Here is a 17013-nt window from a genome sequence, read left to right on the forward strand (position 1 = left end):
TAGATCTTAACACCAGGTACGCCGCTATTTTCAAGTAGTGTGAGGTGCAAACCGATTGAACCCTGCATTTAGCTTGTTAGACAAAATACATTGGTCTGTAGTGTCAGTTTGGCAGCTAGTAGCATAACATTTTGTTACTAACTCAGCGTCTGCATTTTCAGCGGTTTTTTTTTAAACATGAAAAATGTCATTTTTTTCAAAATGGTATGCCCTGACCCTTTTGAAATGAAATTGCCCAGGTAGGTACACATGCTTCTGGAGTAGTCTTGTAAATTTCTTGAGGCTAAAAAGCGCAGGATCTAGTTAGCTTACTGATTCATACACCTCTCTGCTTGGATGCCCCACAGGTCTCAAATTCAGCATTTAAAATTGAACTCATCATCTTCCCCAGCCTCCATTAAAGGGGAAAAAAAAATCAGTATGCTTCTTTGTGCCCTGCCACGCGCAACACTACCACTAGCCAAATAATTGCCTAAGCCAGAAGAAGGATGCTGGGTGGAATCTTATATTCTGGATTTTACCTCCACGCGTCCAATATTCAAGTCCTTTCATTTCTATTTATAGACTATTTCTCAGACAGGTCCTCTGCTCTTCATCTTCTCTGCCTCTGACATAGTTTATGTTCTCATCATTTCTCACCAAGATTATAGCAGTAGCTTCCTAACTAGTTTGTCTGCATTCAAGCCCTGGCTTCCATCCAGTCCAGTCTCCGCTCCACCTTTGGGTGAGCCTAACAACAAGAAAACATCTGTCCATGTTGGTCCTCTTCTTAAGATCTGCCGGTGGTTGTCCATCTGCTCCATAATAAAATCCAGTCTCTGTAGCTTGGTATACAAGCCTGTTATGTTCTGGCTCCTATCTCTCCAGCTCCTGCCTCCCCCACATACTCTGGAATTATGCCTGGATATGCTCTTCCCCTCCCACTTCCTCATCAAGGAAACTCCTACTAGTTCCTTAAGACTTAACTCTGGCATCCTCTGAAAGCTTTCCCTGATACCCAGATACATATGTATATGCTAGCAGTTTGCAGTTGTTAATATGTGGAAAGCACTCAATAAATGCTTGTGAAGCCAAACTGTTAAGGGTGGGACTATGTTCTTCACTTTTGTATCTCCATAGGTTAGCATTGTCATAAAAGGTGATATTAATGGATAAATGAAGAAGACATTATGGATAAATGAATATTATGCTGAGGAGGAGGGTGAGGTAAAATTGTAGATAACACATATTGCAAAGGCTATGGTGAAAGTTTTTTTTCCTAGTGCCAAGGTTTTAAGCTTGGGTGACTTGGAGAACGGTTGGACTCATACTGCACAAAATAGGATGCATTAAGCATTGTCCTGCGCTTTAAAACTAGATGCTTGACATTTGCTTCAGACATTTTCCATAGGGGAATTTTGTTGCAGCCTAAAAAAAGTGACCAATAAATACTCAGCATTGTTACTACCAAGTAATGTGTGCAAAGAACCTTACCCAGTCTCTAAGCCCCACCCCTCCCTGAACCACTCTTTGCCTTCTTCCGGTGCCTCCCTCTACTCCATCTTCTGGAGTGGGACTCATGGGTATCTACTATGTGTATTCTTTTGCAGTTAAAAAAAAAAAAAAACGAAAACAGTGCCTTGACATTTTAGCTAAGTTCTTTTAAGGCACCAACCTTGTCAAAGTGCCCTGGTTTGTTTTAAACTGGTGAGTATAGTAGGTCAGTAACCTCGTACTATGAGTTTTCCCTCCAGTTGACCTGTTTTCTTCCCTGACAGCATCCCCTGAGCAGAAAAGACTGAGGGCAGGAGGGATGGACAGTGGGTCCAGAGGACATGAGGGTGGAGCCCTCATTCTCCCCCTTGGCCTCTGTCCTGGTGTCTGGAAAAGGGTGGAGCTGCTCACCACTTCCAGTCTCAAGAGGAGGCAGAGAGGATACAATGGCTAGTTTGTCCCCCACTTGGGGTCGGAAAGGGGAGCAGAGCCATCATGACTACGGAGCAGCCATGAAATGGACTCCTTATACAAGAGAAAGGGGGTTACATGTGAATGTACTTCCACTAATTTTATAGAGAAAAGCCAAGGACAATGTCTTGTTTCTATTTATACCCTTTAATCACTTAGCATAATTCCTTTAATATGATAGATGTTCAAGAACTGTTTCTTAAATAAAGGAAGCGAAAACATGAAAAATTGTGATGCCTGACTTATGCCATTATATTTCTGACTTTCATAAATCTAAACATTTGGGAGAAGTATGCTCCAAATCATTAAAATACACATAATCAAAAATTTTAACTTGGGTGAAAGAAGTGATTTTTCTTTAAACCAAACCCGGGGGCGCCTTGGTGGCTCAGTCAGTTGAGTGTCCGATTTGGGCTCAGGTCATGATCTCTCAGTTCGTGGATTTAAGCCCGCATGGGGCTCGCTGTCAACGTAGAGCCCGCTTCAGATCCTCTGATCCCCTCGCTCTCTGCCCCTCCCGTGCTCACACTCTCTCTCTAAAAAAAAATAAATAAATAAACATTTAAACCAAAGCTGATAACAAAGTAACTAACAAATTAATTGGTTTGAAATTCATTTTTTAAATTGCTTCCTAATGATCCCCTACTTCAGTCTCTCTTCAGTGGCCCCCTTTCCCATCCTTCCTTTCTTTCTAGTGGCAAATTCAGCAAAACAATGAAATATAATTGCACAGGATTGTTTTCTGGTAGGAGTGATGGTGTTGTGGTGGAGTATTGTTTATACCTGCTCAGAAGGATGAGATGCTAATTTGTAGTTGAAATATACCATAGACAGGTCTTTAAAGACTAATTACTGAAAAATCAGTGTCCAAAAATATTGTTTTGGGGTTTTTTTTGTTTTTTTTGTTTTTTTTTAAGTAAAGCCTATGCACAACATGGGGCTCAAACTCAAGAGTCGCATGCTCTACCGACTAAGCCAGCCAGGTGCCCCCCAAAACATCATTGATACAATTATGTAATACTATCCATTAATCAAACAACATCAGAAAAATAAATTACTAATGATGAAGCAGCAATTGAAATTCATAACCAATCAATATTAACAATATCAAACACATAGGTGGTGTTCCTTATTTGCGGGGCTCTGTGTATTCAGAGTGCTTTACATAAAATAATTTACTTAATCCTCACAACAACCTTATGAGGTGGGTAGTGTTAGTAGCCCTATTTTACAGATGGCAAAACAGGCAGAGAGTGATTTGCCTGATGTCATACAGCTAGGAAGTGACCTAAACCTGGGACATAAACCTGGGATCTGGCTCCAAAGCCTGTGCTCTTAGGTACTATGTTATACAGCCTCTTCTACACTCAAGGCAAGGATTATGCACTAGGTAGAAATATGGCTTGCAAGTCCTTATATAATCTGGCCCTTCTGTTATCCCTCCCACTACATTCCCTGTACTCCAGCTACGCTGACATCGTATGTTTCTGACTTACTCTCCCCTCTCTCCTCTGTCCCCTTGTTCTTTTCCTGTATTGGGGATGATTGCTACTTCACCTATATAGAGGAATGGCTTACTCCTTCCTGTTTTTAATTAAGTCTGCTCAAAGGTTGGGGCGCTTGGGTGGCTCAGTCTGTTAAGCATCTGTTAAGCACCTGACTTTGGCTCTGGTCGTAATCTTGTGGTTCATGAGTTCAAGCCCTGCGTCAGGCTCTGCAGGTGGTGGGGAGCCTGCTTGGGATTCTCTCTCTCTTGCTCTTCATAAATAAATAAGTAAATACATACATACATACATACATACGTACGTACATACATACATACATACATAAATAGTTACTAGGTCTCTCCTGGCTATTCTAAGTTGCAATTTCCCCATAATCCTCCCTCTCCTCTGCTTGTTTCTCTCTGTAGCTCTTGTCAATCTGATACATTATTTCCCCATATATATTCTTTTCCGATCTTTTCTTTTCAGATCTAAGACACTGTTAAGTGTCCTTCAGAGAAAGAAGAAAATTAAACCCTGCCAGTTGTCAGATGCATCTACCAAAAGATGCATCTCAATTTTAGGTTTCATAAAATGTGAAAAAAATGTTCATTGTGGGACTAAGGGAATATAGTAAATATTTTACATCTTTATCTTGTTTATTGTCTATGTATCCTCATGACCAGCAGAATGTGAGCCCATAAAGGCAGTGATTTTAGTCCCTTTGTGAAATGTTCTATCCTCAGTGCTTAGCACAGTATCTGACACATAGTAAGTGTACCAATCTGACACTTGGTAACTCTAATGGATGAATGAATTCCTCAGATGAGGAAATTCCTGCTTTCAGCCTGTGTGCATGGGAGTAGAAATTCTGCAGCGTTGCTAAGCATTGCATGGCAGCCTAACCTCCTCAATAGAGTCTGCATTGGGGCTCTCAGAAAATTTTATTAACCTGCTGATTTTAGTTTTCGAATATTTTGTTGGCCTTTAATGACTAACTTAATAATTAACGTTTAGTCATATGTAAATATAAATGTTTTGTTGGAGAAAGAATTTATATTTTTAGGACTAGATCTCAGGCCACTGGGAGAACCATCTCAACCTCCCAGTGGCCAGCTTACCTTGCTTGATGATTCACACTGATAAAATGGTTTTCATCTTCTCCTCTCTCTTCTTTTCCTCCTCCTCCTCCTCTTTTTCTTTCCTCCTCCTTCTTGTTCTAAAACAGGTAATACATTCACATGGTTAAAATAAAAAGTGCGAAGGGATAAAAAGTTCCCCTACTGTATATTTCTTGGCCCCCAAGGCAATCAAACAATTCTTGTTTATCCTTCCAGATATACAAATGTGTATATTTAATCCCTCTGTCTTTCTCTCTCTTTTTTTAAAATAACACAAATAAATGTAGCACATTGTACATACTGTTCTATACCTTTTTACATTTAGTATACCTTGGAGATGGTTCCATATGAGTATGTAGAAGGTGTATATATCTTATTCATCCTTTCTTATTGTGTCCCATGAAGTACTTTGCAACATATTTTTTTAAAGTCCTAGGAATTCCTGGGGTACCTGGGTGACTCATTTGGTTAAGCGTCTGACTCTTGGTTTCGGCTTAGGTGAGTTTGAGCCCTTCATCGGGCTCTGTGCTGACACCGTGGATCCTGCTTCGGATCCTTTGTCTCCCTCTCTCTCTCTGCCCCTCCCTGTCTCTCTGTCTCTCAAAAATAAAATTAAAAAACATTAAAAAAAAGAATAAAGTCCTAGGAATTCCTTAGGAGAGGAGAGTGCAAGAAAGAAGGTTCTGGGCCCCCATCCTGTTCCATTCAATTGATTTCATTTATTTACATTGCCTATTTAATTTGAACAAAAAGATTAAGAAGCTAGAATTTTGGACAGCCACCTCTCTTAGTGTGAAACCTGAGCAAGGTATGGACTTGCAATAGTGAAGTAGTCTCACGTGCTCTAGAGTTCAGGGTTCAAATTCCTACTCTACCTGTTTAGAAAGGAAATAAAGGTGTTAGGATTTTATTAGATATTATCTTTAACATGCTTAATACGTTAATATCTGAGACATAGTAAGTACTCCATAAAGGTTAGAGTGGAGACGCAGATCGCCTTGGTATGTATTATGAATTTCTTAAAAACTTAACATTTAAAGATATTACCCTATAATCGTACTTAACCGAAACTTTATTGGCTCATGTTACTGAAAAGTCTGTTACTTCAGATAGGGCTTGATCTAGGGTTTCAAGACAATGTCCCCAGGTTCTGGACTTTCACTGTTTCTGGACTCTGCTCTTTTTATTGGTTTTTTTCTCTGGCTCCACTCAGGGGCAAGATGGCTGTCAGTCCCTACAATCTCCCAGGTCTAAGTTCATCAAGGAAGACTCGTAACCTCTCCTCATGATTCACTGTATCTGGTTGAGTCATGTGCCCATGCGTTGGGCCAAACCCTGTAGTCCAAAGTGTGAAATGAACTAATTGGCCTTGATTCACGTGACCACCTCTAAAGCCAGCAGTCAGAGTCCTCAGCTCATCTGAAAGCATAAAGCATAAGAATAGGGGAGCAGGGACTTTCTTCACAGGAAATCTAGAATACGTGCCAGGGGAAAGTTTATCAGGATAGAAAAAACAATAGATGCTCACTGTATGCCCTAATGGACTTGACCACTTGCCAGTTGTTTTTGGAAAATATTTTTTCAGCAGTGCCACTAACATATTGCTAGCCTGAGTTCTGTTGTTCTGCAAAAGGTTCAAAAGATCATGCTGCATTATGTAATAAAAGTAATTTCACATTGCATTGTGTTTATGTTTACAAGCACAGCTGTATCTTTATTCTTTTTTTAAAAAAACTATGGTCCTGGTGTGTGTTCATATTTAAGAAAATACAGTAAACAGAGTTGCTTACTTATGAAACATCTAAATTGGGAACTCCCATTTTCAGTTCCAAAGGGCTTTTTATAAAACTATCTATTGAGGGACAGATTTATCAGATCCAGGCCCTGGCACTCTTGCCTGCTGTGGAGAATTTGCAGTCAGCTCTCCACCATACCCACGATCTTTCCCCTTTCTTCCAGCTAGCTGAACAAGCACGTCTTGAATAGCCAGGATGAAGTTTTTATTGTCCCATTCCATAGTTAGACTAAATCCTTTGAAGTTCACATTACTGGCTGATACCAAGATTCCATGGAAGCTTAAGATGGTTTATTATGGAGTCACTGCTACCTCTAGCAGGAATCCATGACCCTAGAGCAAGTTGCAGCTGATCTATTTCATTTGCCTGAGTCTCTGGCCCAAGTGTGGGGGGATGGGGTGTCAGGGGACTCTGTAGATCTTCTTGAGATTAGAGTACAGTCTGACAAGGTAGATCGGGCCTCCAGGACAGCAGGATAGTTAGCTGACCTAGACCACTTTTCAAAGCCAGTCTATACCTCTAACGTCCATCTCTCCCCAATTTCAGCCCTTTAATGAAGTTGACTATAAGGTGCCAATGTCCTGTGGTCAGTAAATACACAGATAATTGGGGTGGGCTCAGTAACTTGCAGATAATTAGGTGAAGGGTTCAGAATTGGAATAGGCAGATGGTTTGAGAAAAGAAGGAGGTGCGTGAGGATGTAATTCTCTGCCAGCAGGTCAGGCGTCCACTGCAGAGAAATGGAAGATTAGAAGGTCATGAGCACAGAGAGGGGAAAAAAGAGAAGTCTTCTCTTTGGCCTGCCCATTTCCTGATGCTGCCTTACTGGGGCCTCCTAAACACCACATTAGTTGGAGGTAGTATGAAGAGCTGGGAGAACTGACTTTGCCGTCTCCACTGTCTGCTCCCTACCTCCAATACTCCCCCACACACATGGCTTTTCCAGGGCAGGACCACAGCCTGTGAGACCTAAGCGACCCAGACTCAAGTCCTAAAACTGTTCCCTCTCTCCCAGCTATGTGAATAGTGACTCCTAAATAGCTCAGAGTCCAAGGTCCCAATAGGTCATTGCCGCAACCAGTCTCCTTCCTGTGGGGGCCCTGCTATCTAGGTCTGGTTCTAGTATCTGGGTCAGAGCAAAATGGCTATACTAGTATTGTGGTATTTATTTCATGGTATAGTAAGTTTTAGGATCTTTGTTCTTTAAAAGTTCATGATTCATGCCTTTTAAAACAAATCAATGAAACTACGTATTTAACACATTTCATTTTCACAGAAATTAGTGATTCCAAGCTCAGCTGTGTCTTTGCATGTCTTGAGCTTTAGCTCTTCTGCCTGGAGCTTTTAGAATCTGGTCCTCTGGATTGCTGCTCAGCTCTAACCAGAGTCTAGGGCTCCCCATATTTGCTTTTTCCCTGCCAGTCCAGGAAGGATGGTCCTTTCTGTGGGCCAACTCCTATCTTCCCCAGCAGAATAAGCCACTTTGTTCATAGAACCTTTCTTTTGGAATCCATATGCCCCCTCCCTCTTTTTTGGGGGGTGGAATGGGGTGTGGAGGTGGGGTTGCAGGACCTGAGGAAGGGAAGGGATGATTAGAAGGGCTTCTATGAAGGAGACAGGGGGCAAAGAAGAGGAAGGCAATAGAGTGGCAAGAGAATTGAGAAACTGAATGAAACTGCTGACTAATTATCTGCAGCTAGAGTATTACACCCACATAAATACTGTTGTTGTTGTTGTTGTTGTTGTTGTTGTTTCTCAGTACTTAAAATAGCTCGGTATAGCAGAATGCTGAAAACAGTTATGCTTGGTTTCTTGAACTACTGATTCAGCAAACATTTGAGCCTCTGTCCTCAGAGACAGGCCCTGCTCTAGGTACTCTCCTGTGTGTATATCACTCTGGAATGCGAGAAATCCTTACTCCTGTTTCACAAAGAAAGAAGCCTGGGCTTCAGCATGGCATAGACCAGAAAGGCAAATTTTTGTTTGCCAAACTAGACAGACCTCGGTTTTCATTCTAGTCTTGCCAGTTTCAGACAGCGTAGCCTTGGGCAAATTCCTTTGCTGTATCAGTTGCAATGACCATGTGCTGCAATGACAGGAAATCAAAGAGTATCTTAAATTAGGAGGTAGGAAGTACAGGACTGACACAGAGGCTCTAAGATGTCATCTGGGATCTAAGCTAGAAGCTTTCTGCTCAGCCATCCTTGGCTTGAGGCTTTTATCCTTGTGGCTACAAGCTAGCTGCTTCATGTCCAGCATTGCATCCTTATTCTGAAAGGAAGAAGGGCAAGGGTGAATGGCCAAAAAAAGAGAAAAGATTCTTAAAGAAGAGAGAATAAACACTAAGTGAGCAATTTGCTAACCTACTAGCATCATTGTAAAGATCAAATTAAATAATGTTCATAAAACGTTTACCAAGAAGCGGTTGATTCTTAAAAATACCCCTCCCTTGGTGCGCCTGGGTAGCCCAGTCAGTTGGGTGTCCGGCTCTTGGTTTCAACTCAGGTCATGATCTCACAGTTCATGGGATCAAGCCCTACATCAGGCTCTGTGCTGAAGGTGCAGAGCCTGCTTGGGATTCTCTCTCTCTCATGCCCTAGTCTGCCCCCCCTCCCCATCAAAATTAATTAATTAATTAATTAAAAAACTACCCCTGCCCAATTTGTGGGCACAGGTATTTATTTATTTATTTAATCACTGTAGTCACAGAGGCAGTAAACAGAACAGATGATAGTCACTGCACCTTAGTTTCCTTTTATGTTTAGAAATTCTATATTTTCTTAAATCTTTTGGCATCTCTTCAGCTATACAACTAAAACTACCTCTATGCTGTGTTAATCTACACAACTGCTTGCAGAATGGTTGGTTCTAGGACCTTTTACTAAGACAGCATTACATGGGTATTATATAAGAACTTGATTCAAATTTATTTATATTTCAGCATGTTCACCTCCTTATAGTCTAAGACATTTGTTCTTTTTTGGGGCAAATGGCTATTTATTCCCCCCAGGGATCATACTTTGGAAAGACCTGGGCAGGGAAAATGGTTAGAGAATAGTGGCATTTTCTCAGCCTTATAAATAAACACAACTGTATGTTTTATTGATTCTTTGCAGTTTTTAAAATATTTAACAGAGAGAGGGAACTGTAAAACTCTTTCCGCTTCTGCCCGTGAAAAGAATTGGAATTTTAAAATTCCCTTGTCACAGAATCAGTATGTAAGATCATGAAAATTTAATACCAATTGGCTGCAGAGTCTTACTTCATTTAACTGAGAATTTTACACTGAACATGAGGGAATTATAATATCAGTACAGGTCAAAAATAAAAAATGATAGTAGAAAAGTAATACATCAAGGTACAAATTATATATACTGAATGATCATAGCTAAGTTTAAAATATAAACATAGGAAGAAGCCTAGAAGGAAATGCAGTAAGGTGTGAATTTAGAGAGGTTATATTTTAGTGGGAAGATCCTAGATAATGCTTTCTTCTTTCACCTGTTCCATAATTTCCAATGGATACTTTTTTTTAAACAAGGATGCTTTTAAAAAATAATCACAAATAATAAGTAACTTAGAAAAGATACTAAATAGAAATAGTTTTGGAAGAGAAACATCTGGAACCCTGAAAACACTATTAGTTTGCTTGGGAGAAGAAGCCCAAGGGCCCCCATGTTGCAGCTGATGCCTGAGCCTGAATTTTATTTCATCTACTTTGATACCATCCCTTCTCTTCCCTTCCATTTTTCTTTTCCTTTATTTCTCATCTCTTTTCCTCTTAATATACGGTAGGTTAAAAGATTAATTACAAGAAGACCAATTTTATATAGTAGAATGAACAGTATACCTTAAAACCAGACAGATTTGGATTTGAATCCTGACATCACCATTTATTTGTTTAACAAACAGTATTTGAGCAGCTACTGTGTCGCCTACTATCTTAGGCACCGAGGATTCACCAATGATTAAAAACAAACAAAAATGGGGCGCCTGGGTGGCTCAGTCAGTTAAGTGTCCAACTCTTGGTGTCAGCTCAGGTCCTGATCACGCAGTTTGTGAGAACAAGCCCCATGTCAGGCTCCATGCTGACAGCACGGAGCCTGCTTGGGATTCTCTCCCTCATTGCTCCTGCTCTGATCTCTCTCTCTCTCTCTCTCTTTCAAAATAAATAAACTTTAAAAACAAAGTTAAAAAAAATGTCTGCCTTTGTGCAATGTATATTCTACTAGGGGAAGACTATGTCAGTTAAGAGGCCCTGGAAAGACCCCTGGATCAAAAAATATCTGCCCAAGCTGATGATTACAATGTGTAAAGTATGGTATGAAGGACTTAGCTTTTTGGATCAACAAATCTCTTCTTTTAAAGTGCAGATGTCCAGGGGCGCCTGGGTGGCTCAGTCAGTTGAGCGTCTGACTTCGGCTCAGGTCACGATCTCGCGGTCCGTGAGTTTGAGCCCCGCGTCGGGCTCTGTGCTGACAGCTCAGAGCCTGGAGCCTGCTTCAGATTCTGTGTCCCCCTCTCTCTCCGCCCCACCCCTGCTAGGGCTCTGTCTCTCTCTGTCTTTCAAAAATGAATAAACATAAAAAAAAAAAATTTAAGTGCAGTTGTCTGTGGAAAGAGTATATCATCATTAGACTACACTGTTCTTTATATATTAGCATAAATTAATTCTATCATATATCTTAAATGCTAAATGAGAGCCATGCTTTGCAAGAATAAACATTTTAATTGAAGAGAGGACCATTGGATAATATTCAGGAATATTGAGTGGGTTTCAGACTAGGCAGTAAGAATGTCCTCTGGCAACAGGTGACTTAGGAAGGGCAAGAAAGAGGATTAAAGAACAATGTTAGGATTCTGGGAACAAATTTTACTCTTAACACATTAGTTTGTTTGGGGGGAAGATCTAAAAGGCTTCCCATATTTAGGTACTACCCATCTTCCTTCTCTTTGCAGCCAAGTCTTTTTGAGAGTGCCTTATAACCTGGAGATTCCAGATTCCAGAATATAGAGAGATATATCTGTGGCCTTCCCAAATCCTTCTCATTCTCAAATACTCCTACTAGAGTGTAGCATCTCCCCCACAAAATGTATAAAGTCTAAATAAATAAAAAGTGGGGTGCTTGGGTGGCTTAGTAGGTTAAGCCTCTGACACTTGATTTAGGCTCAGGTCATGATCCTATGGTTCATAAGATTGAGCCCTACATTGGGCTCTGCGATGACAGTGCAGAGCTTGCTTGGGATTCCCTCTCTCCCTCTCTCTACTCCTTCCCCATACTCTCTCTCCCTTTCTCAAAATAAATGAACTCAAAAAAATAATAAAAAGTGGCCCCTGGTGGCTCAGTTGGTTAAGCTTCTGACTATTGGTCTTGGCTCAGGTCATCTCACAGGTTTGTGAGTTTGAGCCCCGCCTCAGGCTCTGTTGTTAGTGCAGAGCCTGCTTGTGGGTCTCTCTCTCCCTCTCTCTCTGCCCCTCCCCTGCTTGCTCTCTCTCTCAAAATAAGTAAAGTTCAAAAAAAAAAAAAAAAGAATAACAGTCCCACTGAGGTACAAATACCAGCCTTGTGCTTATTAGTAGCTTGCCTCTTGCTCACATTTTTAAATGAAAGTTCACTAATAAAATTTAAAATATGTAGATGCCAACATTCTGCTGTCATTTATACTGGCATCTCTATATCCTCCCTCCGGTTCACCCTTCACCTCTTCCACAGTGTTCCCTCTATTCCTATTATTCTGAAATTGTACATTGTAAAGTTGTAAAGAGGTTCTGAGTTCTGTCACAGCCTAGGGCCCCTCCTGTTTAAAGAAACAGAAAGTCTTGTAAAATAATTCAGGTCAAAGAAGATGTAAGGATATAGGGGAATCTAAAAGGAAATATTCAGGAAGTACAGCCCAGCCCCCATGAGAACTAGAGTCAACATACAGGTACTATGTGCGGAGAGTGTGTGTGTGTGTGTGTGTGTGTGGTGCATGTCAGTCAAGCTTGATAGTCTCCTTTCTGTGCTTTTTTTCCGTGAATCTGTTCTACTCCCTTCTTTCTGAGACTTGCTTTCTCTGCTGATTCATGACCCATCTGCTGCCATTATGTTAGGCTTGCACGAATGCCATGGCCCCAACCCTGGCTTTTTCCTGGCCCAAGTAGGACCCTTGTTTAAGAAATGTTTCATTATTATTACCTGTGTTTCCCTTTATCTTGGCTTACAGAGTATAGGTGGGGTGGGAGGATGGAAGATTTAGTATATCCTGTTAAGAACCATTGATCTTCGGTTACCCGAGTGTGGTAGTAGTTGGTATTATTTCCTGACAACAACAGTTAGTACCAACAAGTCCTTGCGATAACCACTGTGTATACTGTCTCCATTAACTGTCTTAATATCACTACTTTCATCCCCTTTATGCAAGAGGACACTTGAAGGAGGGAGCTAAAGTAGCCCAGTGACTGGGATTTGATCTGAGATTTCCTACTGCGGAGGCTGAGTCCTCTCCTGCTCTCCCACATCAATCTCTAATCACTTCATTGGTTGTTCTTGGCAATTGCCATAGCTTAACCCTGGTACTTATTTCCCCAGACTACTCTGTCTCACTCTGGGGAAGTAGATAATTTGTGAGAAGGGGTACACTAATCAGTGGGTTACAGAAGTCCATCCAGTAACATTGTTTCCTAGTTGTTTCCAGTCTGTGACAAAGCACTGCTCTTGCCGGAACATATGGACACCAGGTGAGACTGCTCTGTTTCTCATGTGGAGCCATCCACCAATTCTAGCAGCCCTCCAAATGGACACTACACTTTGTCATTTATATAAGCTGTTGCTAATGTTCAATAATACTTCAGGGCTTAGCCCTGGCACAGTACCTGGTGTATGGTGGGATGGATGACCAGTAAGTGTTCTCCCTGCCAGTAAACTGAACCAGCCAACTTTAGATTATATCTTCTCATAAAATCGAAGCCAAGGGTCATTAGAGTTGGTGTCTTTTTCCATTTGAGTGGCTATAACAGAATACCATAGATGGGGTGGTTTAAAACCAACAGAAATTTATTTCTTACAGTCCTGGAGACTTGCAAGTCCAAGATCAAAGTGCTGGCAGATTCATGACTGGTAAGGACCCACTCACTTCCTGGTTCATTGATGGCTGGCTTCTTACTGTGTCCTCACATGGCAGAAGGAACGAAGGAGCTTTCTTGGGACTCCTTGGTGAGGATACTAATCCCACTTGGAGCCCTCATGGCCTGATAACCTCCCAAAGGCCTCATCTATAGAATCACATTGGAAGTTAGGATTTCAATATATGAATATTTATGACACAAATACTGAGACTTTAGCACCAAGTTAGTTAGTGAAGGGAATCATGATTATAGGCTAGCAACCTTTGGAGTAGATGATTCTGTTAAAAAAAAAAAATAATGTTTATTTTTGAGACAGAGGGGGGAGGGACAGAGAGGGAGGGAGATAGATGATCTGAAACAGGCTGGGCTCAAACTCAGGAACTCACCTGGGCTCCAACTCAGCTGAGATCATGACCTCAGCTGAAGTTGGGACACTTAACTGACTGAGCCACCAGGCGGCGCCCCTCCCCCCCCCCCCCCCCCCCCCGCAAAATGTTTTTTAAGACACTTTTTAAATAAAAAACTTTAAAGATCACAATGGAGGGGATCAATCAGCTGGACCATAATCATTCGGTTCCCCAAGATGTATGTTAGGTCCCTTTCACATTACTGCTGCCACCAACATGTTGGCCTCTAGGAGGCACTGTTTCCCCTCCAAGGTCGGGGGCCAGCGGCTGTGAATCAAGTATACAGCAGAACCTAACTACAGCTGGGTTCTGTCTGCTAGAAGCTGCCACAGGGAAACAGATGGAGTAGAGTAATGCCAATCAATCAAAGTAAACTGGTTATTAGGAGAGTTGATTGATCCTCAGCTCACAGCTCACTGGGGGTCCTGAATTCCTGGCTTTTGGACTATTGGTGTTCCTTACTCCCAATATCCAGGAATCCTTTATTGGGCTTGGTGCTAGGAGCTAAGGCTGAACAAAATTGCAAGGTCCCTTCTCAGAGCCAAGCTTAGTGGGAAAGAGGGATAGTCCCCTAAAGTCCTCAATACCAAGCCTGAGCATGGGAGAAGTCCTGACGGCCTTCCTTAGACTCACCCTCACAGTGCCTAATTTTTTGGTTTGGAATTAAGTATACTTCTCTTCAGACAACACCTAGCACGTGGCATAGAGATAACTTAATTGTCGCTACCCTTTCTCAATAATAGAGGGTCCCGTTTGTTACATATACTTTGCCTTCACTATGAGATAATTTCTATTTTAGGTACACCTTGGCCAGAAAGCAGCTATTAATAGTAACTGTAGCTAAGAAAACCAATTAGCAAATTCATTCATTTAGGATTATGTCTACATTTTTGTTCTCAAGATTTGTTCCCAAGTTTCAATATTTAGTATTAAATAATAGAGTCTACCTTCATAAAATCCAATTCCACGCTAAACAAATGCCATAAAGCTTGAAAAATAGAAGTTGATTTTAATTTTATAAAATTTACATTTGACAAGACTAAGGTCCAATCAATGTTTTTTTCTATATTGATTTGTTAAACCATAGGATTAGAATTAAGCTAACCGGGGTTTTTGGGTGGCTCAGTCCATTGAGTGTCGACTTCAGCTCAGGTCACGATCTTGTGGTTCGAGCCCCACGTTGGATCTGTGCTGACAGCGTGGAGCCTGGAGCCTGCTTCAGATTCTGTCTCCATCTCTTTCTCTCCTCCTCTCCTGCTCCCACTCTTGTCTCTCTCTCTCAAAAATAAACATTAAAAAAAAAAAAAAGGAATTAAGCTAACCAATAATGATGCTTTATTTAAGAAATAATGCATCCTCATTTATCAATCTGGTAATTGTCCTAAATGTTCTGGATATATTTTCAAATATTATTGTCTGAGGTCCATTCCTTCACCCTAACCTGATTATGAATGTGTAATTTTATCTGGGAACCAGAGGGTCATTTGTTGTATACACACCTGTCTTTTATTATACTCTTCTCCCATCAAACAATTCCACTTATGTACTTGGGTATTTGTTTTCACATTTCCCTGTGGCTGTTAAGGTTATTTATTAGCTTTCGGTTTCCACTACTATGTGTAATAGTCCTTCCACTCTTAATTTGCTACTTGTGATCTAATATAGACTGTTAGCCGTGGGCAACTTTTATTGAGCACTTACTGTGTTCCAGGCATTGTTCCCAGAACTTTGTGCATATTAGCCAATATAATCCTCATAAGCACTCTATAGAGAAGGCACTATTATTATTCCTATTCTGTGACCATTTGTCCAAAGTCCTACAACTACCAAGAGGCAGAGCTTGGGATTCAAACCAGTCCAGCTCCAGAGCTTATAACACTATAGAATATACAATACTGCCTCAATATCCAGGTTTATTAGAATAGCTTAAGAGTAAGTAGGATCTTCATAGAATTTCCAAAGTACTCACCTGTGAATTATATTTTGCTGCATATATAACCTCTTGGAGACCATTTTCTTATCCGTAAAATGGAAATAATGGAACTGGCCTGATAGGACTGCTGTGAAGATTCAAGGGGTGAGATGTGTTTCTATTATGTGTATGTAAGGGTATATGTGTGTATGATAAATTTCTGTGTTTTCTTACATGTGTACACACATGTGCACCCTACACAGTGCCTGTTCATTATTTTAAGCACCATTCCTGTGCTTGATAAATGATAGCTATTACTGCTATTATCCATGAGTTTTAAGGACAGCAGAACTTCCTGACATCTAATGATCTGTAGATGTGGAGAAGCCTTTACACTCATCCCCTCTTCATAGCCCTCTTCCACAGGGCTCATCCACTTCCTTTTTAAGGACCCTGCCAGTGCTCATTTAGGAGCTCCCCTAAGTGGTGGTAGAAGAAATTTTCTAGGGGCTTTCGGGTCCTTAGTCTGGGGGCCTCCCCCGTGCTCACACTCCCTTCTTCCCAGCCAGCCTTTCGTGCCCTCCACTCTTCTCAGGACCCCTCTCCCCCAGGCCATAGAATACCTGTGGAGCTCTGTCTTTCTGTTTTCCCTGGGAGAATAGAAAGATTTATATCAGGCTTTGGCTTCTGGCTTTCTCTGGGTGGGCCTCTACCTCCCAGGTAGCCTGAAGGTGCAGCACAGGATTTCGGGGGTGTTGTTTCCCAAGTGGGCAATTTGCATCTCAGAAGAACTCCAAGTGGGGTCATCAGGCATTTAAATGTACTACTCAAAACCCGGCCCTCCCTGAGGATTAACCCCTCTGGGCACTTCCTCTTCCAGTTTTGCAGAGTTTAGGAGATCTCAATGTAGGGCTAGAGATTAAAATAAATAAGCAAAATAGTTGTTAAATTATGGAGGTGTATGCATTTTGCCCAAGATCCACAATTTATTAAGAGAAACATTTACTCTGAGATGGATGAGAGATGTTGCCAACAAATGAAGTTATATTTAGGTGAAAATTATCTTTAAAACTCAGAAGAAAATGAAATGACCTTGAGAACATCTTATGAATCCAATGAATAGCAGAAGAGGGGAAGAAATTTTGAATTAAAGGTAAGATACTATGCCAGCTAGTTGTTAAAGGGTCTCCCTGCCTTCTGTCTTCCTCCTGACCCCTCCTTTCTTCTTGCTGTGGCCTGTG

At 41.2% G+C, this 17013-nt stretch overlaps 1 protein-coding gene across 1 annotated transcript in view; it reads left to right on the forward strand.

Annotated features, from left to right (window-relative positions):
* The window catches only part of G3BP2 (G3BP stress granule assembly factor 2), a 79085-nt gene that overhangs the window by 376 nt on the left and 61696 nt on the right, over positions 1-17013 (forward strand). The gene's annotated exons all lie outside the window — the stretch shown is intronic.

This window comes from Neofelis nebulosa, chromosome 3 (assembly GCF_028018385.1).
Source record: "Neofelis nebulosa isolate mNeoNeb1 chromosome 3, mNeoNeb1.pri, whole genome shotgun sequence".
NCBI lineage: Eukaryota > Metazoa > Chordata > Mammalia > Carnivora > Felidae > Neofelis > Neofelis nebulosa.